The following is a 23,027-nucleotide window of genomic DNA, read 5'->3' as shown; positions in this document are numbered from 1 at the left end:
CTCCTGAGACCACTACAGTGTCTTAGAAATGTTATCCTCCCGAAATCACATTTCAGTCTGTGAAGCTGCCGAGTTCTTAACTTCTGCTGTGTAATGCTTTAGTCTCCTCCTTACTTTTTTTTGTTTTGTTTTATCCACCACACTCCCAAGTATCCTTGGACAGCTTCCTCCAGTGCAGCAAAGTTGAGTGTGCTCTTGACCAGCACAGGAGCTCTTCCACCGCCTTCAGTGGAGCTACTTGCAAACCAAAGCACCTGCATTAACTGGGGTCTTGGTGCAACACTGGATAGAGGCTTGCAAAGCCTCCGTCTTCCATCCAGGGAAACCATACTTACACTTCTGCTGTGGCTAACACAGTATTCATTGACTTTCTGTAAGTTACTACATTTGGAAATAGTAAGCAAAGGAATGTACTTCCAGCCATGGCGGATCATTGCAGGAACTTTGAGGTGTACACTTTTAAAAAGGTTCTTCAGATCTCATATTTCTAAAGTACTGCTGAATGCAGTTTTAAAAGCCTATTATTTTTCATTTGAAAGTCTAATTACCACTTCGATAGACAGCATTATATTAGAAAACCCTAAGAAAACTGTAACTTACTTTTAAGATTAATTCACCTTGTGGCTTCAAATATGTAAGATTACCAAACTAAAATGGGGATGGGGTTTCAGCATTTCCAAAAATCAAGCCATTTACCTAATTGTCTCAAAAAAGCTTAAAATGCCTCGATTTTAACCAGGCAACCCAATTAAAAAAGGCTAATCTGGGCATCCTTGTGGAGGCAGACATTCACAGAAGATGTGTGTATCTAGATATCTGCTCAACTTCTAAAGAACTTGTAAAACCTTGGAATTACAGATTCTGATTTATGCCCGGCTGGAAGACTGCTGGATAATTGCACCATTCTGTTGTCTTTCTAAAATTGAAATACATCTATTTCAGTTTGCAATGATAAATCTGATAATAAAATCTTAATTGGAAAAAAGCAATTTGTCGAAGCAGCAATTAGCAGTGGAACAGCTGCTTCGTTAACATACAGATGCAGGGTAATGGCTTCTGAATCAAGTGGGACTTCATGAACTCTCTGGTGAAGAGGTTCCTCCTAACACTATTACACATTTGGCTTTTTCTGAGTATTGTGGTTTCTGTTGCTTATGAGCTTGACTTGCTTTAACAACATTATTCAAATGTCTCCGATACCCTTCTCAACATTATCCAAGCTTTTGCCGTGTAAAGTCAGAAGCAATTACAAAGCTCATATGATTTACTGTGTCAAACTTAGTCGCCTGCTCTGATGTCTGAATTCAAGAGAGTGATTAAAAATTCAAGTAGTCTTGAAGGCTGCTGATCCATGGGTTTTTGCTGAGAGCTGCATTCAAACCCCAGCTCTGAAAGCTTCACTCATGTGTCGTGCCCCCTGACTGTCCCTGGGCTGTACAGGGAACTGCTCTCTGGCAGTCCCAGCCAACAGCAGGTGTCAGTTGTGACTTTCTAGATTTGATGCTGTTGAAGGTACCACCATCATTTCTGTTGAAACTCCTTTACAAGCCGGAGTCCTAAGTGGATGCCACAAACCGTGACATTTCTCCCTTTTCGTAGTAAAAACTCTTCTCAGGCAGAGTTTTTGGGTTGGAGGTTTATTTATTTGTATGAAAGATGATGAGGAAACCTCTAGTCCTACTGGTAAACCCTTGATCTGTCTGTAGACAACAGACTGCAAGGTTCAGTTTTCATCAGTGCTGAGGAGCCTGTAAATGGCCATTGCAAGAGCTGAAACCTCAGCGATCTGGCACTGCTGACATCAGTTCACCTTCCAGTGTTGGAAAGGCTGGCTTAGTCTTACCACGTGTAAAGACATTCCCTTTGTAGCAGACATTTGATATTACTTGAATGTATAAACAGCTGCATGGGGTTTTAAGTGTCTTCTCTCCAGCTGATACATCATTTAGTCCTTTGGGCTTTTTCTGCTCTTGAAATCTCTTTCCCAGATGTGTGGGAATGCTGAAATCACTTATCTGGTTCCTTGGTATGATTAGGGTAACTAATCATAGTATTAGTAGTACTGAAAATCATTTAAATCAGAACATTAATATTTGGTAGCCTGTTTCCCATAGCATCATAATTATTGAAAGGTGTTGTCACTGTTATGGTGACCACCAGGCAGCCTTGGGAACAGGGCACAGTATTAATTTGAAAACTGACGCTACCTCCCCAGGAGAGGTTTCTCCTTTGCAGTCCAGTACTATGCTCATGTAAAGGGATGTTGAGTAAAAATCTCAGGAAAGCCTAAAATTCACATTTTCAATGGTGTTACTTTGGTGCTTAAGACACAGCCTTAGGCACTTGATTGCCCTTTTTGGTTTAGTGACTTTGAATATGCTATTGTGTCTATCTGGATGTTCAGAGACATAAAGACCTCTGCAAGTCAACTCTTACCCTAAGTGGCATGTTCACTGGCGCACTACCTGAGATTTCTACATCCCTTTGTTGGTGACTTTGGGATTTTTTAAAATCTGTTTATAATTCCTACTTCTGTCACAAGTTGCTTGGCATTGCTTATTGTCACGCCTAGATGACGGAGTTGAAAGAAATAAGACAAACAATTCTGAGTATTCACTATTGAAAATAATGCCGAATATATTGTTTTCAGACAAAGGTGTCTGGCTTCTAGACCCTCTTAACCACAAACAAGCCAAGAACATTGGCATCAGCTTTCGATGTCCTAAATGCATAAGCAGTCTGACTTGCACAGGCTGAGCAGTTTGTACTCATGCCCGTGTGAAATGAACACAACATGCTCTTCAGTTAAGCTTGCAGTGATAAATACCCCTTTTTCCTTGTCTTCAGTGACTTTACAGGGTGCAGAGCAACTGAAAGTCTAGGTTTGCTTACTCCAGGTATATTTCTGGAGTGCTGTTTTTCTGCAACTGTAAATACACACACAAAAAAGATTGTGTTCAGCTGGTGTTGTGAATTACAAGTACCCTCCATTGTAATACTACATTTGCTTTCAGAATTACCCTCTGGAGATCCCTGCTTAAATGCAATTTAAGTCTAAATACACCCAAACTTCTATAGTAAAGAAATATCGTGGCAGCATTTGGAAGGGAGCCTTATGCTCTTCATCTCTCAAATCAGTTATGTCTACTTTCTGAAAAAAGGTTTGACAGGAAGGACATTGTTACTGGTCTAAATCAAGAATATTTCTATCACGCAGTGATTTTTTATAGCCTGACGTATTCCGTGATCATCTGTGTCTTTGTCTCTGTGGCTGATTGTACCCCCAGTATATTTTTTTATATTCATTGACCAGCTCCAACCTTGGCAGTAAGATAGACATCTTAAAGATGATGAAGTTCTTTCAGATGACATAAGGGTAAGTAATGACAGGAGGAAAGAACAGGCAGAAGCAAGTGCCGTGAATTTGTGACTTATTGGACACTGAAAAAGCTGTATGATAGACAATCGGGTCAAAAGGTGGACAAGTACAAAGTAGAGGGAGTTTTAGATATTGCGACCAAGGCCATTTTCCTGGGTTTTCACCCTCTTTGACAATCCACTAGAAGACATCAAACCTGAGGGAACTTAGTTCTCGTACTCCTGGATCTGGTGGGTAGCCGCTAAATATACAAAATGCTGTCACAGGCACAGAGCATCATTGTAACCTATCACGGTGTTAGTGATACACTTGTGGGTGCTGCCTTATCTCACCTCTGCTCTCAGAGTGCCCGTTGGGTCCAGTCTGGCTCAGGAGACTGTGGCAGTACAGGTCACAGAGGGGGGAGCACCACCAGTGGTTAACAATACAGATGTAGACTTACCATCTGAAATATAGACAGTGCAGGGCTGCGTTTTGATGTATTTGACCATTAGACTCTAGGACAAAATTGAGCATGTCCGGGTGATGATGACATTATTGTTTTCTCTAGAGATTTATATTACATCATTTATAACAGGTTGCAGACTGAAACTGGAGTAGTTGTTCCCAAACCATTTGCAATCAGCAGCATGGTGCTGCTTTTTGCAATTAGCAGTAAAGGCTAAGAGGAGTTCAGTATCTCACCTTTCATTAGATTTGAAATCTGACCGGCCTCCCTAGTAGCGTGCGGAGCGGAGCCATGCTTGTGGTCGCGATTCTGCTGTAGTATCATCCACGAGGCAGCCTGCTTGCTGCAGTTCCTTTGGATATGACATGCCAGCTTTAATAAAATGTAGCAATTTCAGGCACATAGTGATAATCACTTTTGCCTGTGGGCTCTGAGGAGGCATTAAGTGGTGAGGTTTTGGTCTTTTCTTACAGCAAGAAACAAATGCATCTTAAAAATAACTCCAATATTAGATATCAGTGAAGTGAAAACCAGCTTTCAGAAGACTGCAGAATGTAGGCTGCTGATAGCTACAGCTATTTAATACCACAGAAATATTTTAAATGCAACGTCATAGTTAGATCTTGAGGATGGGAATGGACTCCTTGGCACACAGTTCACTGGTAGGAGTAGGGAAGTGACTGTGGTTGACTGATAGGAAACATATTATCAGAAATGAGGGTGGGCATTGCTTGGCTAGGAGCTTGGTGGGGCAATTCACCAGAGTGAGGGTAGAAGACGCTGCAAACCAACACTGCATTAACAGGAGTATGGAGACGCCAGGGCCATCTCTACTGACACAAAACTGGATGTATTATTTTATTTTTCCCCGTAGACAGCTATCGTACAGTGGTTGCTTCACTCGGAAATCATTGGTGATGACAACCTCCTTGTGCTGCTCATTAGCAAGCTAACCAACAGTGATCCTCCATACCTCCACAGCAGCCAAAAGGCCTTGTCACCACTTTGTTTCTACACTGAAATAAATTACACAGGTTGTGCTGCAGATAAAATACATGCCTTCCTGGCTGGGTTTCATTGGTGCTGAGTGCAGGGGCTTGCATGACCATGGCTTTGGAAAGGTTTGATGATACAAAAGGGGGGTGAGGGGTGCAGCATGAATGACTTTTTTTGGTGATTCACGTGCTACCTTCAGCCTCAATTCCCAGTCTTTTCTACTGCTAAACCCAACAAAAAGTGGCACAGCCAGAGCCCTAATGGCTGTTGCTGTGCCAGGTCTGCAGGCTCTCCTCTTTTGCCACACCTCTCTGCACCATTTGTTGGTAGTGAAAGGTGGTGTTCATTGATGTGCTAACCCTCTTCAACACCTCTTGAAGCCTGGGCTCTCACCACCAAAAATGACTCAGCAGGCTACTGAAATTCATGCATTAGAAACTTGCCTCCATTGCCCTGGCAGCATGAGCCCCCTGAAAGCCTCCAACGACAGCGCCAGGCACCAAGCTGTTGCTGTTAAACCAAGCAGCCAAATACACTAGGACACTGCACTCTCCCTGGTTTGCTTTGAAGGCATCAGTGATGTCGTGAGTCCCTCTGGAGAGCACCATGCTGCCTCACACTCCTACAGTGGCCCTGGAGGCATCTCCCCAGTGCTCTCCCCTAAGCTCTGCCATAGGATGTCCCATGTCTGCCTGCGTGGAGGCCTCCTGTTCCCCGTCTTGCAGGATCCCTGGAGCTGTATCAGCAGTTGGGAAGAGAACAGATAGTAGGAAGCTACTGTGAGGGTTAGCTGCCTGGCCGCATGCAGAGAGCTGCAGCACGAGGAAGCACCATCTGACCAGGTGGTGCCTGCAGAGAAGTGTTAAATTCCTCTTCAGCAGGAGTCCAATCTGTTCCCGAGGCAATTATCAGCCTTTCACACTCCCTTTGCTCTTGGCTCCTCACAAACTGATGGGCAGATCCCGACTTACACACATGCCTGCTGGCCTGATCCCTCTGAGCTGACCCTGCATCTCACTCTGCTCTGGCTTTCCTTGGGCAGAGGAGACCAGGAGTCCTCCATAATAGCAGATGGCCTTTACCAGGAGAGAGGTGAATTTTAAAAAGGTTGGACTTTCTATCTAAACTGTGGGTAATAGATAAAATATGAAATATCTGAAACTACTCTTACTCAGACATGTCAGGGTAAGTTTTATTCTGCTCTGTGGCCTGGGAAAGCCATTCGACTTTTTGCTTCTTGTGAACTGGGCAGCGTGTGGCGTCTCCGCGTTCCTCTCGTTGTGTTGCGTATCTGCCAAAGGCATTTCTCACTCCTCCTTTGGTGGCAACTGGTACTTTAGCTAAATTCACTCCTTCCAGCAGATGGTGATGCTGCTGCCCCATCTGTAAGTGTGTACTGCCGGAACAGCTCCTATCACTACTGCACTTCTTTACTTGATATTCAGGCTGGAGGCTTCCAAGGGATTTTCTTACATCAGTTTTCATATGACACCTTTTTGCTGGACTTGTGGTTAAAAGAAAAAGCTAGGCTCATTTTCTCTGTATGTGACATGGTAATGAGAGAAATCTAGGCTAAACTTCAGGGGAAGCTTTTTAACCATAAGGATAGCTAAGCACTGCAGTGATGAAATGTAAGATGCCACGAAACATCCTCAGTAGTAGTAGGGTGGTGAGAGTATATGTAGTAGTAAGAGCAGTAAAGAGAATGTTGGGAAGGATTTAGATATTGTTGTTCCATCTTTGTGGCCATTAAATGGGCAGAACTTCTTAAAGTCCTTCTGATCTTGTCTTCCATATTCTTTTATTAAATTTGTTGATTAATGGATTGTTCTGAACATAGTGTTCACCCTGGATGTGGGTGTCTGAGCAATGAAATGTGTAATAAAAATGAATAGCACAGTAAGGTGCATTTTAAAAGGCAGTGATGACTTTCTGTTGATGAGATAAGGGCTCTGTGTGTGTTTATACCCCCATACATATGTGTGTGTGTGTGTATAGATAGATAGATATCCAAGATCAATCGTATAAGACAGTGTGCAAATTGAACCCCAACCTGAGATGCAGATGGAAGGCTTTTTACTCTGTGTGATGCTTAGGAAGAGGAATTCAGTGAGGAATTTTTAGGATGGCTGAGACAATACCTGACCTAAGCTGTGTCAAAAGGGGTGTGTTTTCATGACTACTGATTAGATAAGTATCTGAATCCATGACTTTTCAAAGATCAAAGTTACTGGAATGGGAAGGCTATAAAGGTGATATTAATAGATCTTAAAAAGGACACTAGGGAATTCCAAAGACAAATGGCCATTTTCATTAGTCAGGAAGCTCCTGAGAAGACTCTGGAGGGAGAGCATTGAGCCTTGCCAGCATCTTTAAAACCTGGTTAAAAGAAAGAAGCCTTGCTACTGACTTCCTTACTGCCAAACACTGGATCTCCTGTATTTCCACCAGGCCTAGAAACCAACACCAGGCTTTTTCATCCCCAGTACTAGTGTTTGGATGTGGGAAGTGACTGATATTAAGTAAGATAACTTTGCATGATCCCTAAAGGGAAAAATTCTTGGTCTTCCTTCTGTGAGGATGTGTGTTCTGCAGCACAGGTAGTTCAATGAAATGCTGACTTACATTTACATCCTTTTTTTCCTCAAAAAGTAAGGTAGTTTTCAGTGTCACTAAAAACCTACTATGAGAGGGCCAGTCCTAGATGACAGGTTTCCTGTCCTCAGTGTCTGTTTTGCATTGCTTGAGGGAACACAAGCCATACAAGAGGCTTCAATAAGAGTAAAGCACTTTGACCTGCTCTTGAGAAATCCCTACCTATGGGAGCACCAGGATGCTCATAGCCTGGGGGCCTACACATCCCTTAATGCCTGGCTGCAGTCTCAGGCCCCTTTTGTAAAGATCCTGGATCAGTTTATCTGCATTATGTAGGCACCATAGTTGGAAGTTGCTATGGGCTGCCTGGTGTAAAAGAGAGTGAAGCTGCTAGGGCCATCTTCCACCTGATGTCTGGACTGCAGGCCTCAGTTTTCACCCAGGTCCTGCTGAGACACAAAATTTCATCCCTACCACATTCCAGATGCTACCTCTGTCTTCATCTGCCCACAGACTTGGTTTGGGTATAAAATTAATTTGGGCTGAAGAGGAGGTTTGATGCGCCATTTTGATACAGCTCTGGAGTAGTTGTGGGTGACAGGTTTGTTGTGACTATTCACAACCCTGAGTTTTAACTGCGATGGAGTGAGGCATGTGACAAGGTAAATCACATCAACAGTTTGAAGGCACTGACAGATTAGCAGTACTCACATCATTATATCCAGGTGGTGTGTCCAGGTCAGTAACAGTAAGAGTGATAAAATCTGCATGTCGTGTGATCATGGCTTGCATTAAATCTGTGCTCTTAGCAGCTGGTTGCATGCTTAAAGTCGTTAAATCTGTGCTCTTAGCAGCTGGTTGTATGCTTAAAGTCCTAGTGGTTGGACTGCATTTGCTTAATCACATTAAAGTTTTGCTTTGTCTTTTCCTGATTTACATAAACATTCTGATGACTCCTGGCAATTTTATTTAATGAGAATCTCCAATTGTAAGCACCACTGAACACATTATGATAAATCTTAAATTTTAAAATTAAACAATATTTCCTAAAAATTGCTCCTAGTTGAAAATAAAGTTTCCACATTTCCAAACTTAATTTCCAACAGCTTCTCTGGCATCTCTTTTTAAAACAACCCACCCTACATTTCTGAGCCATTTAAGACTTCTTAGTAGAATTCCAGTCACCTAGTTTTTAAAAGCAGTAGTATAGATATTTGCATTTGAGTTCGTTCCGCAGGATTTCTCAAACGCTCCCTTAAAACAAACAAGACCCAGTTCAGGCATCTGTGTGAGGGTGAAGGATATTCCTCATTGACTGCAAATTTGTGTTGGGGAGCTAAGCAAGCTGTGAGATCTGCACTGTGGGTGCATTTGGTTTGGGGACTCTTACCCGCTGTCTCACTTGACCCATCGTTGTGTGCAGTCCTTGTCCTTGCAGTCCTGCGTCTCATTTGAGCTCCCTTTCTAGCTCTGCTCTTCTAAAGCATGCTTAGCTGTGCCTCTTTGCTTTCGATACTAAGGGGCAGCTTCTTTCTGTGTATCCTGAGTCCTTCCTTTCTGCCTGTCATTTCCAGCTTTCACTCCCAGTATTGCATTTGTCCTTTAATTTGGAGCTGTAACACTGAGAGAAACCTTTGTGTATGGATATATATGAGATAAGGCTACCCCTGTTGGTATAAGCTTCTGAAAAAATAGTCTTTATAGACCTCGTCTGCACCAAATGTGCTGCTAACTTCTCGCTCAGACATCTGTGATTCTTTGTTCCCAGTGTAGTACTTAGGATTGCACAAGCACAAGTGCACAGCTTATGAAGGCAGGTGAGGATGAAACCACAGGAGGGTATTGTCAAAGTCACAATAGGCAGTTTCTTAATGCTAGTTTTGTTGGTTAGGAAAACAGAAGAATAACTTTTCCCTTTGAAAATTTAGTTCATCAGCAGAATTCTTTAGTATGTTTTTCACAGTTTCCTCAGAGTTGTCAGTGGCTTTTTATAAGTGAACTGCAAATAGCCTGTAGTATTAAATATTTCATCACAGTTAGGTACAGTATATTCATCAGTTTGTAGAGTGAGCTTGTCAAAAGGCTCATTGTTTTTGTGTTCAAGTCACATATTTTTAATGCAAATCTGTTGGGTCTGTTATGTGGACTTAAATTGCTGCTTTGCTTGCAAAAATAGAAATAGAAGAAACTAAAGCTGTTAGGGCTTTAAATGATTTTTAAGTATCTTCAGCAGAGATGTAGGATGAGAAGTTGTATCCGCATAACGAATGTTTAGTGAAAAACTCTTAGGAACATAAAAGCATGTGTATGGCTTGTAAGGAACAGTCATTGGTCATGGTAAGCTTTATTCCACCACTGGTACTTTACTCCTTGAGAAAAGGAATTTATTTCCCATTAGAAGCACCCTTAGAGAATCTCATGTCATTAAGGCATTTAGAAGTTTTTACTGTTCATTTTTTCAAGCACTGAACAATCAGAATTAAAAGAAATGTGAGATAATGAACCTGTGCTGCTTGTGGCCTCAAGGTATGGAACTTAATAGGAAACCAGCTAATGAGAATACCCACAGTTGTACTAGGAAGGATAAAGAGAAAAAAACAAGGATTAGAAACCCTCATGCTTCAGAGCCAGCCATTAATTGGCGGGGAGGTATGAAGAAACTTCCACAGTGCACAGGGTACACATTTTGACGGCTTCTTGTAACTTCTTCAGGAACATCTGGTACTCATCCCTGTTAAAGTGAAGGTGGCAGAGTTAAGAATTGCTCAGGGCACTAGTCAGGTATCATAAATCTAAAGATGAAGATGCTGATTACACATTGTTTGGCAGCTATGTGGAGCATTAGATTTCTATGTGGATGTGAGTTTTGTTAATTAGCCAGTGGAGGAATGCTACCCCTTGGGGAAAAAAGGTATGAAAAGAGATGGTATGGGACTGGAAGCAGGAAATCAGATGTATGCTTGAAAACACAGGTGGAATAGCGACTAGGACATATATAAAATAGGAATCAGACAGTGCACAAAGAAAGAAGGTGTAATAAAACCAGCTGTACTTAGATTGTTAAATGACCACCAGTGGCTTAGGGTTTCAGCTCACCATTATGTCTGCATAGATCATGATTGTGGTATTGCTCCATAATTGTTTACAGTACGATGTAAAAGATGTGCTGCTTCTTGAGCTTGGTTGGAATGCTATTTGAAAAGATTTTTGACCTTGAAGCATTTTGAAGCAATTTCACCAGTCCCTGAAAACTAAGAATGCCTAGTGGTTATCTTCATAAAAGCAAAGCTACTGTTTATCTCAGCTGGTCCTGTGCTGCCTGTTCCTATTACTTTTTCTAAAGCAGAAGCAAGCTGATGGTTTTTATTCACTTTAGATAAAGTTGTAGTGAGTTAATTGCAGTACCGTGTGCACTAATTGGCAAGTAAAGCATTGGTAAAATAGGCACACTTTGCAGACCTAAATAAATCCTTCCACAGAGTATCTCTATAGTATTTTTAGTAAATACTCACTGGGGCAAGAGGTTGCCAAGAACAAATCTGCAGAGGGTTGTGCTGTTGTTACGTTTTCCTCTGAGCAACATGAAACAACAGGGGAAATGAACGACTTGATTTTACCTTGTGACAGATCCTTGTAGCAGGAGCTGGCAGCTGACCATCCGGCCCTCTGCTGCGTAGTCTGATAATGAATTAGGAATGCACTCATTGACCTCTTCTCAAATGAAATTTGTCCCATAATCACAAAGACTTCTTTTCACCTTAACCTATTTTCAAAGCAGATTTTATGACCTTATGTCTTCTGGAGGAAAGGGAAAATAGTCAATTAAATCAGAAACTTTTCCCTTAACTGTTCTTTACTGGCAACCTTCAGAAGCCTCTTTTGACTGCTTATAAAGAGTGATCATCTTTGTTTGATGATAGTAGTTACAATGAGAGTGAGATTGATGCGACACTAAAAATTCAGACCATTGAAAGGGTCAGCACTTAAAATCTTCAGTAAGATTTTCCATTTAACTAGCATCTCTTTTGGTAGAGACACATATAAGTAATGTAAAGAAAAAAAGAGTGTTTTGGTTTAGGTGTTTTGTGTGGGGTAAGGACTAGATTCAGAACTTTGCCATTATTCAGAACAACACTGAACTGATTGATTGGGTCCCTTTTTGCTATAAAAGTAGCTCTTGCCTTCTGTTTTGTCCTGTACCATCTCTCCTAAGGAGAAGTGATCTTGGCAACACAAATGATAGTTAAATATTTTTAAGTAATGGAAAAAATATAGTTTCTAATAGTCTACTTAAAAAATGTATATTAAATGTGGGATTAAGAGGGTCTTTTCACAGATATTTTATGCACTTTACCTACGCTCTTCATAGCAGCATACAGATCTTCCAGCAACAGACTTGGTCTGATTTACTTTAAATTCATGAATCAACGTGGTGATTGCACAGTTACACATGTAGTTACACAGATGGTTACATGGCTGCACTGCTGTGTAATAAAAGTCTTCTATAAATCACTTTATGTGTATATATACATGTGCATATTTTTACATACAGAATTCTAAGTGTTTCCATACAAAATACAGGCAATCAAAAGAATGCGACTAACACAAAAGTGTTTATTTTTGTTCTAATGAAAGTCTTTCCAGTCTGATCAAAAGGCAACAACTGCTTATTATTAGACCAGTTATAACAAGAATCTAGATCACCAAATTTATGTAAAGGATCATTAGTAGTACAGTAAAACTATGTGCACAAGTACCTGTCCTTTCCTCTGATGTTACAACTAAGGCATTAGTAGTGAGTTGTCAGCACTGTGTGCTCTTTGCGAGAAGAGTATGATGTCGATGGTGTGGATTTTCTTCTCCTGAGGTTTTGGTTCACTCAAAATTATTTTTTTTATGTGGTTCAGTGTCACAGTAGTTCATAGGTTGCACTCTCCTGTTGATTAACAGGGAGAGTTGTACCACAATTACTTAATTTTGCTAATCCTTCTCTGTATAAACCATGGTTTCTTCCTGGGGGGAGGGAAAGAATCTGTGAATGCACAGAGCTAAGCAGAACTGAAGTTAAAGTGAATTAGGTAATGATGCAACTAAAACAAGTTCAAAACCACAAGGCAGTCAACAGGCAAGTAACTGTGAGGTGATTTCACTTTACAGCTGGCCAGACTAGACAGTAGGCATCTGATTGTAGAGCAAGTGGCAAGCACTTGACTTCTGCAGGTACAGCAAAAAACAGCCTAAAATATTCAAAAGCAGACAAGGCTTAGTAAGGTTTGAAACTGTCCATAGATCATACTGCTATTCATTGCTGTAAAATTTGAGATATGGGACAAGCACAAGCATTTACCAGCAGGGCTCTGGCTGGGCCACGGGGTTCCTGTCCATGTGGCATAGTCTGAGTCCTTCCTTTCTCAGGACTGCAGGAAGGTGAATTTGGAAAGAACGGATTTGCAACAAAACCTGAGTTGGAAAAAGATGACAACAGTATTACTTCTCTGTAGTATGATTTACTGATGCTTAAAGAAGCCCTCCCAAACAGAAAACCAGGTTCAGTTCCCTCCTGCGCCTGTGAGGTCTATGCCTCAGGTCTCCTGCCTTCCCAGGAAGCATCCCAACCACCAAACTGTGTTGCGGGTTAGTCGATAACTCTCACTGTGCTAAATCTGGGCAGGAGCTCCTCTGCCAGCGTTACACACAGGATTTCATTACCACCCAAACCTCGTGCAGCCAACGGTGCTTGGTGTGCAATAGTTTTCCCATTGACTGCCGCTGGCAGCAAGGACTCAGTTTCTAAGGCTGCATCGTGTTTATGCGAGGATTTGGATTTGAACAGCTTGCACCCCTCTCTCCCCTCGGGGCATAAAGAAGGCTGCAACAGACTGCAATATGTGTTACGGGTGTCTTGATGGCAATGAAGGCACAGTGAAACAGAAATGCTCAAAGAAACGTCCTTCCCTGGCTCCAAAAGAGACTGGCAATGAAGCAGGAAGGGTAATAGAAAGTATGATGGCCCTTTTCCATGGATATATTGACATGCATTCCGTAGTATTTTAAGAGAATGAAAGCTCCTGAAGCTGGAATGCAGACATGCTCTTGGTAGCAGGCTACCCATGGTCATATACATTCATGTTTGGAGTACTTGCAAATAGGAAGAGCTATTGCCTTAAAGTTGTTGCACATCAATTACAGTATAATCTAATCAAATACAGATGTTCACTTGAGATGTCACTGTCATGGAGCAGTAGGACCATTAGGAACCTGAATTCTTCGGCAGTCACTGGTTCTGTCTTAGACAATTCCCTGTTGAAAGTCTTTTCACATTATTCCTTCATTCTTGAAGCACACAGTGTTACTTCACAGTTCTGGGCTTGATTGCATATTGCCAGGCATTTTTAGCAGAAAACATTTGGGAGGGTTTGTGTAACCCTAGTTGGTGGGTTTTTTTGTCTTTTGGGTTTGATGCAAGGGGCACCCCCTGCTTCCTTCGGGGGAGCTGGTCTGCAAGAGAGACTGCCTGCAGGGCGGGAAGGAGCACAGGCTGCCTCTTCCTTCCAGCTCACATTTCATGTCCAATACTGAAACGCAGGCGGTTGTTGACAGGGTGCGGATGGTCATAAAATATCATAAAACCAGAGCCTAACTGGAGAATAGAAGTAAAACTGCTCTCAGACCGGTGGTAGCAGATGCTGTCAAGTTTATAACAGTTGGAAGGGAGTACAGGCTGAGTGAAGAGGAGGATTAGAGATGCTCCCCTTCTGATCAGAGCTATATAGTCAATCTGCTCTATTACAGCTTGGGTCGACAAGAGATTTCACTTAAGCAGAGTTGATTGCTGCTTGCCAGAGCTCTGACTTTAGCATTCATTTTGAATTTCAGGGGAAAGTGGAATAAGTGTGCAAGTGGTAGATTGACATGTGAATGGAAAAGCCAGGAGAAATGGATGGAGCCACATACCATGTATCCTGTGTTGAGGCATGAAGGACACATTGGTTAGAGCAAAAATGACAGAGTGGGTTGTGTTGTGTGTAGGGAACACTGACTGAACCAAAGCATTGGTGTTAGCACAAGAGCTTATGAGGTGCCCTGGCTCCTGTATCAATGCTCTATTCCCTTTAAACTTGCACTAAAGATGTCATTTCTAATTTGTTAAGAAGCAGCTGTGCTCTGAACCACTGGGAAGCTGGCACCAGCAGTTTTGGATTAGCAGCGTGCTCTGTTCGACACATGGCTTGGCTTCTCTGTGCTCTTTCTAGCACAGATTCTGGTGGAAACTCCACTGAGTTTCTCAGTCATTTCTCTGAAGCAAATCAGTTTGGCAAATGAATATTATTTGTAATAATTGTGTCATCATCTCTGCTCCAAAGAGTTCTCTTGGGGGAAACATTTGTGAATATATCATTATTTGGAATGCAAACCCAGTTTTCTCCTTAAGAGCTACAGGAGCCAGTAGGGCATGGATTAACTTTATCCCTTATGAAAGCAGTGTGGCCAATAGAAAAATGTTAACAGGTAGTGTTGATAGAAGAAATAAATAGGATTTTTTGCTTGTTTTGCCTGTGTAAATTCAGTTTAAAGTTCTGCTTACATCTGATCAATTTGTTAGGCTATGGGTGCACATATTTTGGGGTTGGGGGAGTGTTGCACATTGCACCTTATGGCCCTCCTCTCTTTGAGTAAGTTGGGCCCTGTAGCAAGACATAGAGAGTCTTTAAGTACCTGGAAGAGATGCTGGCTCAGCTCTGTACCAGAATCAAGAGCACATGCTGGGAGTCCACCCAGGACCCTCTTTCCCAGCTTGCAGGTCTAAGTACATTTCCAGACCAGAAAGGACCATAAGCCTGCAAGCATCATCTGAGGACTTACTTCTTGGAGAGGTTTCCTCAAAAAAGGATGGTACAGGGGAGATCCACAACTGAGGGAGGTGTCTTTCCTCATCTGTTGGTGTCAGTTGGCTGCAATTACCATGTTCTTTTACTGGGCTGGAAACTGAGTGATTATTGATTATATATTATGATAATTATACCATAATATAATAATTATACTATAAAAAATGTATTTGGTCCTGCTGGCTGCAGGCATATGCAGCCAACCTATTGATATTCCTTACTATTACCCCCAAAATAGACACACAGGAATTAGTCTCAATACCTGACAGCAGTTTTTAAGAAAGGTGTGCTGCTTAAGATTTATGGTAATGACTTATAATTATTAAGAAATTTTCTTTACTTAGAATTTTTTTTTTCTGCAGCCGTACTTGTTACATGTTTTCTGTCTTACAAAAATATTAATCAAAGTCATGCTTAAAAACAACTAAAGATGCTTTTAAATTGTAGTTTGGAAAACAGAATTTTCTCTTCTCCCTCTATACATCTCTAAAGTTCCCCTTGTTCACCTTCCCATTCTCAGTATTCTGACGGTGACACATAGGCTCCTACACACAACTACAGAGATTAACTGATGGGATTTTAGAAGATAACTGAAATGAATGCTTTGGTATTTTTCTGCTTTTTCTAGCTGTCCCTCTGTCATGATTGGTTAATACTATCCAAAAAAGATAAAAAATCACAGGACCATCAACGATGCAGCAAGTGCATGAAAGGTGATTGTGCTCACCGTTGTCTTCCAGCAAAAAAAAAATATCTGCTAATGCTGGTGCCATTTCGTATGACTCCTCCATTCATAATTCATTTTTTTGACATGTGGATTCTCTAATTACCACTAACTCAGCAGAAGTTGTGAGTGCAAGGAGGCATTAACGTAGGCCTCCATCCTTTAGTTGGCTGCTTGTTTCGTCAGATTCATAGGAACTTGGATAGAGAATTCTCTTTCTGTCAAATTAAGGTTAAATTGGCTAAGAGAGAAAAAAATTGTTATGGGGAAGAATGATAGGCATGCGTAATGTCTTCACTTAACTCTCAGTTCTTTGGAAACGGACTGTCTGAGGTTTGTGGTTGTCAGTAGGTGTAGCTTCTGATGGGGGAAGCTGCGTTTCATGGTTCAGGAAGTATCATCAATACGTACATACTTAGGAACTCCCTTCCTGCTCCCATCCTTTTCAGATCATGAAGCTTTTATGCTTAGTAACTTAGTTCACCACCATTGCATCAGGAGAGTGTGGCTGCTTGGCTTTTATAAAGGGGAAGAAGGATGGTTTCCCAAGTGCTATCAACTATACGTGGCTTTAGAAGGTCAAGTACCACTCCTTAAGCTTCACTTAGGAGCCGTTTGGCATCCAGCAGAGACTGCAAGAGAGAGGTGTAATGAGCCATCTGGGTAGTAAGAACTTTTTGGGTGAGCTGCTACATGGCTAAGCAGTTATGCCAGCCTGCGTTAAGGCACATATCACAAAGCAGTTTGAGAAGGCATTTAAGCACACTCCTGAAGCTAAGCATGTTCTTGAAAACAAAGAGACTAAACCATATGCACAGTGTGTTTCCCTGCATAAAAGTCTGAAAAAAATTCTAAAAACCAATGACTGGAAAGGTTCAAACGTAATCACCAGCTTCGAGTTTAACAGAGCTACAGAAGAGACACATGTTGTAATATTCCTTATCTGTGTTGTGTTTCCCTCTTGTTAGAAATTCATGCAAAGTCCAGAGAGGGCAGGAGTTTGACTGGGAATTTACAGCAGTGGCATTGCGGACCATGGCATTTTCATTGACTCTATCAATTCACAGAGTCACCTGTCACCCATGGGTTTGACCCATTTTTCCACTCTTGCACTGTATTATATTCTGCAGCACAAGTTTCTGAACCCATGGCCAAGGCAATGTCCTGCCACAGCTGTGGCTTTCAGTCATAGTCCTGTGATCACAAATCTACCTGTCATCCAGAAAAACTGGCAAGCTGGCAAAATGCAGCAGCATCAGTACTAATATCTGATCAAATCTGATATTTCAACCCTCAGTAAAAAAATTGACTGTCAACTCAATTATTGTTCGGAGCAAAACACAACAGTGCTGTTGGCTGCAAGCCATGCCATTATTGGGACAATTGAGTTTTATGCTGGCGAATAAAATGTAGTTATCCTTAGAGTGCCTGTCTTTATGCACACTGTGCTGCAGACCTCCACGCACCTCGAGCACACAAGTGACAAGACTATTTTCCTTAGGGTATCTGTCTGTCATGTGTGTATTCAGATGCTTCAAGTATCCCATGCAAGGGAGCATGGATGATACCGCATAATTACCGCTCTCCTCAACCTCTGTTATTAGAGAGCATTCACACCCTGCATATGTCCTATGAATAAGCTCCATTTTATTCCTTTTGTTTTGTTGTGGTTTTTTTTTAATGTATTTCTTTCCATCTACCAAATTATAAAAAAGTTTACATTGAAAGGGACCGCTGGAGGTTATCTAGCCCAACTCATGCTTGACGCTGGGCCATGTAGGTCAGCTTTAATTCAGATGTAACATGCTTCCACCAGGCACCAAGGGGCCTCTGTAAATAAGGATGCCTCTGTCTACTCTTGAGAACACTCCTTTGGTCAACATTGTGGCTCTCCTGAGATCACCATGATAAGAGGTTTATGAGGCCATGCCCATCAACTGCCATGTCTGTGGGAATCGTTCTGTCTGTGTATTGTCCACTTTTGGACAGGAAAGAGCTAAGAGCTGATTCCAGTTTTCCTAGTGGAGTCAGCCCCTGCTCCCATAGCAGGGGACTGAGCTACATGCAGTAACTTCAGTGGGTGCAAACTTGTAGTGAAATCCAAGAACAAAGCATGGTTTCAGAGTGACAAATCTGTTGACAAAAGCATGGCTTTATAGCCTTGCACTGTGAACATTGGTGTTCCATGCTGGTAGACTTCTTGCATTTCTCCATCAGTATTGATGGAACAGGAGGTTTCACTTCATTTCACAGAAATGCTCATTAATGGTGCAGCTGCAACTGCACTGCTAAGATTTCATGCTGGTCCAGAACAATAAATTCCCCATCTTTCCAGCTCCAATTGGAAACTCTTCCTAGTTTCTGCTCCATTAGCATTGCCTACAAAGATGGGCTTTACAGGTTCTCCCTTTGACAGTGATATCTCCTGCAGATCTGGGCACCTCCCAGAGAAGCCATGGCAGCCCTCTGAAAGAAGGGCTCTTGAGCCTTTGAGCTTGCCTTCCACCAGCTCACCCTTCCTAATTTTTGGCTCTGGAGACACCTTCTGCCTTAAAATGGCTCTTTTGGCTGTGAGCCCTCCTTCCACTTAAGACTTGACTGGATAAGCATATCGCACCACCAAGGATGTATTGGTTTTACATTGTAAGCGCTCCCCCACTTGTTTTTTATGTTCCACCACTGTAGGATAAGAGGAGTTTTCTGATTTGATCGCCAGATGGTCTTACTCATCTGTCTCCTTTGATGAATAGTCATCATTCCATTAACATAACAGGTGGACATCTTTGGAGGCATGCAGAAAGGCATGAAGAGGAAGTCAACTTTTACAGATTCCCATGGTGGAGGAAGTAGAGAAGCTTACACGTGAACTCAGGGATACATTTGCACCAGTCAGCACTCAGCCAGTCAGTCTCATCCTCCCAGTGGAGAGCAAGAATGGACAGGAATAGTGTGGTAGATGTATGCCGCTCGTGCCTTGCCCAAGCAGAAGGCTGGCAAGGCCCTTACGAGTCTGGGGGTCCTCTTTCTCAGCACCTATCTTTTCTTTCAGTGGTTGCCATGGCTAAAAGAAGTGCGAGACTGTGGTGTGGCACTATAAAGTTAACGATGAGACTGAAAGAACTGGGAGGAAGGGGCAGGGGAATAAAATAAACCCATGATACAATCCTGCATTCATTTTGTATTGATTCACACTGCCAAGATACCACAAGACTCTGTTGGTCTTTTGAGATTATAGATCCTGCAAGTGCTATCAGAAAGTCATGACAGCCAGGGAGTAATATTATTTGCACTACCTGTGGAAGAAAAGTCAGGATAGCATTCATCTCACCTACACTTAGACATCTGCAGTCTACATATCCTTGTAACACCAGTATTACAGGTTACAATACAGGAAATTCCAGCTACATATTGGAAAAGACATTTTCAATTAGAGGATGGTCAGACACTGGAACAGCTGCCCGGAGAGGTTATGGAGTTTTCATCTTTGGAAGTGTTCAAAATTCAACCAGTCTTTCAGCCTCCTGATCTTTTTGTCCCTATCTGAGCAGTGAGTTGAGCTGTATGTTCTCCACATGCCCCTTCCAACCTGAATTACATCGCATTCCTCCGACTCTGTAATCAGTAGAAAGAAATAGGCCATTCCAAGGCACAGCCTGTCTGTTTTACAGATGTATCATTTAGGGAAAGATGAAGGTCTCCCAAAAATGTTTTATTTTGATTTGAGGGTTTTTTGTCTTCTTAATTGAAGATTAGGAAACCAGCAACTAAGCATGTATTTATCTCACTATGGCAGAAGAGATCTTTTGACACACATAAGCAGTTTCTGTTGCTAGCCTGCAAACAGAGAAATTGCCTGCTCAAGTCAGAGATGATGATTTCTTCCTGGATAGTGGCTGGTTTTGCCATTTTTTCTTTTGCTTTTAGTATTATCTGTGAGATTTCTTTGCATTATTATCTGTAAAGATTTTATTTTTTTCCAGACTCCACAATATTCAAATAGCGGATAGCTCTGTTGTCATGGAAATCATTACAGAATAAGGCCGCAAAGAGTGACAGTGACTCAGTAGCCAGGTGATACAGGCGCTCAGCTGGGAAAAGAGAAATCTGTTTTTCTGCCCCTGCTTCCATGAATTATTTTTTCCCTAATGAAAGGGATGCACTAGGAGAGGATGTCTCAGAAAATTCCTGTCAGGTGATTGCGGTACTCCTTCAAGCCTGGATTCAGATCTCTGGTCTTTATCAGGCAGGAGGAGAGAACGAATCCAATTTCAATTTCACATATCTTAGCAGAAGGAATTAATCTCTGGGTGAAGAGGTGGGAGAGGCAAGGTGGCCACGCTCACCTGTCCTTGCCTGGGTGCTCAGGCAAGCTCTAAGCACACTTAACCTAATGCTGCAGCAGCTAAATGAGACGACAGACGAATGGGTGCCTAATTTTAGTCACTTCAAGATTCAGCCAGGCGTGAATGTATTTCCTCATCACACAACAGATATGGGTCAGGAACGCAGGCAGTGATGGGAATTCAGGTATCTGTGTGGAAACCAAGCAGGAGTATTGGAAATCTCTCCATATTGGCATAGGAGCCCATGTTTATCTTCTGAGTTCAAAGCTTCAAGGTTTGGTGTTGGAAAAAAACTTTAATAAAAACGGAAATTGTGAACCTTATTCACAGAAAAGAACATACTTAGCTTCAAGGGGATGAGCTGTGCTGTGGTGAATTTGACAAAATGGACTTTCCGAGGTCCCTTCCAACCTGAGTTATCTGAAATACCTGGCATGCAGTTGGGGTTGGGGGGTGTGGCGGGTTAAAAAGGCTTAAACTCCTTTTCACAGAACAGTCAAATTTAAATGTTTTTCCAGTGGAAGCAGTTTGCATGAGAGAAGGTCATGTTTGCAGTTTATCTAGAGAAACCACTGGTATTATTTGATAGCTAATCCAGGTGGAAACGTCGGAGTTTTCACTCTGATTTTAGTGCTGACTTTGATACTTTGTTTATTAATGATCTTCACAGAAGCAGTAGAATGTAATTAAATAATTTTAGCAGGAAAAGAGGTATTTACATTAAAACTTATGTCCTCCCTTAATCACCAGAAGTGGATTTTTTTTTAGCATCAGCTTTTATCTCAGTACTTTCTGTCTTGCAAGAGGAAATGGCAGTGCAGTTCTGTAACCTATAATCATTTGGTGGGGGGGGGGGGGGAAGATGATTAGCTTACAACATTGTAATCTCATCTGCTATCTATTTTTGGACAGATTTTGATTAATTCCCCATTAAATGAATTCAGTGGTGTGCATTATTATACTGTCATGCTTTTCTGTAGCATGCTACCTTTGTCATGTGATTCGCTGTCCTGAGGGCAGGAAACCAATAAAAATTACGTTGTTCTTATTATTTGCACTGCTGCCCTTTCATCGCCCATCATCAGCCTGTGTGTTGCCCAAGTCAAAAGTTAATTAGAATGACTGCCACTTTGTGTCACATAAAAGATGATCATGGTATGTACAGGAGAAGTTATAGGTCTCATATACGCATTTGTCAGCAGCTCTGCCAGTTGTGCCTCGTTCTTTGTTTTTAGTGATTGCTGTCGATAGGAATATGGGACATGATTCAAGAACCCGGAAGGTGGCAGAATCAAATGCTCAGGAAGTCAGCAACCTGTTCACCACAAATGCGGTGTTTCTCAGGAATGCTTTAACTCTGCTAGCTGAAGATTCTTCTTTGTACAAAATTATACTTTTTTGAATCATTTTAAGCTCTTCCATTTTATTTATGTCAATCACTAGAAGAAGATTTGTGAAAAGATAGCAAAGAACAATTCTTAAAATGCGTGGATATGAATTGTAAGATAAAAAACTTAATTGCAGTTTAGACTTCAGATTTATTTGAAAAGGGGATAATGATAGTAATTACCCAGTTTGAGTTTTGTAGAAGGCTAATTAGATCCCAAAAGCATTTGTATGCACAAGGCAAACCATAAATACAAAAGACCATCTGGTCCTTATCAGCTTACAACACTAACACTGTCTGTAATTATTTTTTCTATATTGTTTTGATGTTGACATTTTATGATGCAATACATCTAGCCATGGTTAGGGAATAACCTCTAAATGCTTTTTGGTTGTTATTGGGTTTGGGTTTTTATCCTGCTTTTAAAGACATTGGCTTACTTTTAGGAGTGGAGGAAGCCAGTTCAGAGTTTAATAATTTGCACTACAAATTGGTCAGTGTTTTAAACTGAGTTTGACTGTGGGTTTTTAATTTAAATGGTTCCATCTGCTTTTTCCAGCATTCTGGGGTTCAAAAATAATTTATGAATATGGTGAAATGGGTTTATCAGACTGTGGAAGTGGTTTTAACGTCTCTAAGCAGTTTCACAGCAGCAGAGGGGCTAATTCTCATGCCCTTGCTCAGGGTTTGGAGCCTGTCATCTCAGTCTGCCTGTGCTTTTGCTCCAACAAGAAGACCTTCTGCGGCCTTGTGAAAGTCGCACATTAGCACTGTGGAGTTACAAGTTTAGTACCGTCTCTGCTCTAGGGACAGCCCTCCGTACCTCTCTCCTGAGAAGCGGTGTGAGCCTGAGCAGCAGGGATGTCCCAGCAGCATCTCTGTGATCCAGGCTGCGGAGCAGTGCTGAGCTGCAGAAGTTGCAGCAGCAGCTGTGGGAAGGGTTAGTCAGGCTCTACAAAACACGGAGAGGCAAGACTGGCTCTGAGCCTTGGAGAGGTTTTGAACGTGGTCAAGTCTGAGCAATTTACCAGAGCGCGCTATATGGAGACACGCTGCCAGCTGCTTTCAGTGGCATCTTGTGGATTCTCTGAGTTTTTCTCCAAAAGGAAGATTCTTGTGCAGAATTTTAATCAATTCCTTGTTTATGCAAATTGTCACTGACTTGATGACTTCTGACAGTTCCTCTCAGTAGCAGCCAAACAAGGACTAAGTAGTTAATCCTGCTGGTGCTGCCCAGGGAGCCACGCTACTTCAAGGATCCACCTGTGC

At 41.9% G+C, this 23,027-nt stretch overlaps 1 protein-coding gene across 1 annotated transcript in view; it reads left to right on the top strand.

The window, feature by feature from the left end:
- The window catches only part of FAT3 (FAT atypical cadherin 3), a 419,039-nt gene that overhangs the window by 227,759 nt on the left and 168,253 nt on the right, over positions 1 to 23,027 (top strand).

This window comes from Falco peregrinus, chromosome 4, assembly GCF_023634155.1.
Source record: "Falco peregrinus isolate bFalPer1 chromosome 4, bFalPer1.pri, whole genome shotgun sequence".
Lineage (NCBI taxonomy): Eukaryota > Metazoa > Chordata > Aves > Falconiformes > Falconidae > Falco > Falco peregrinus.
The sequence above is the reverse complement of the archived record's forward strand: the minus strand, read 5'-3'. Positions and strand labels throughout refer to the sequence as shown.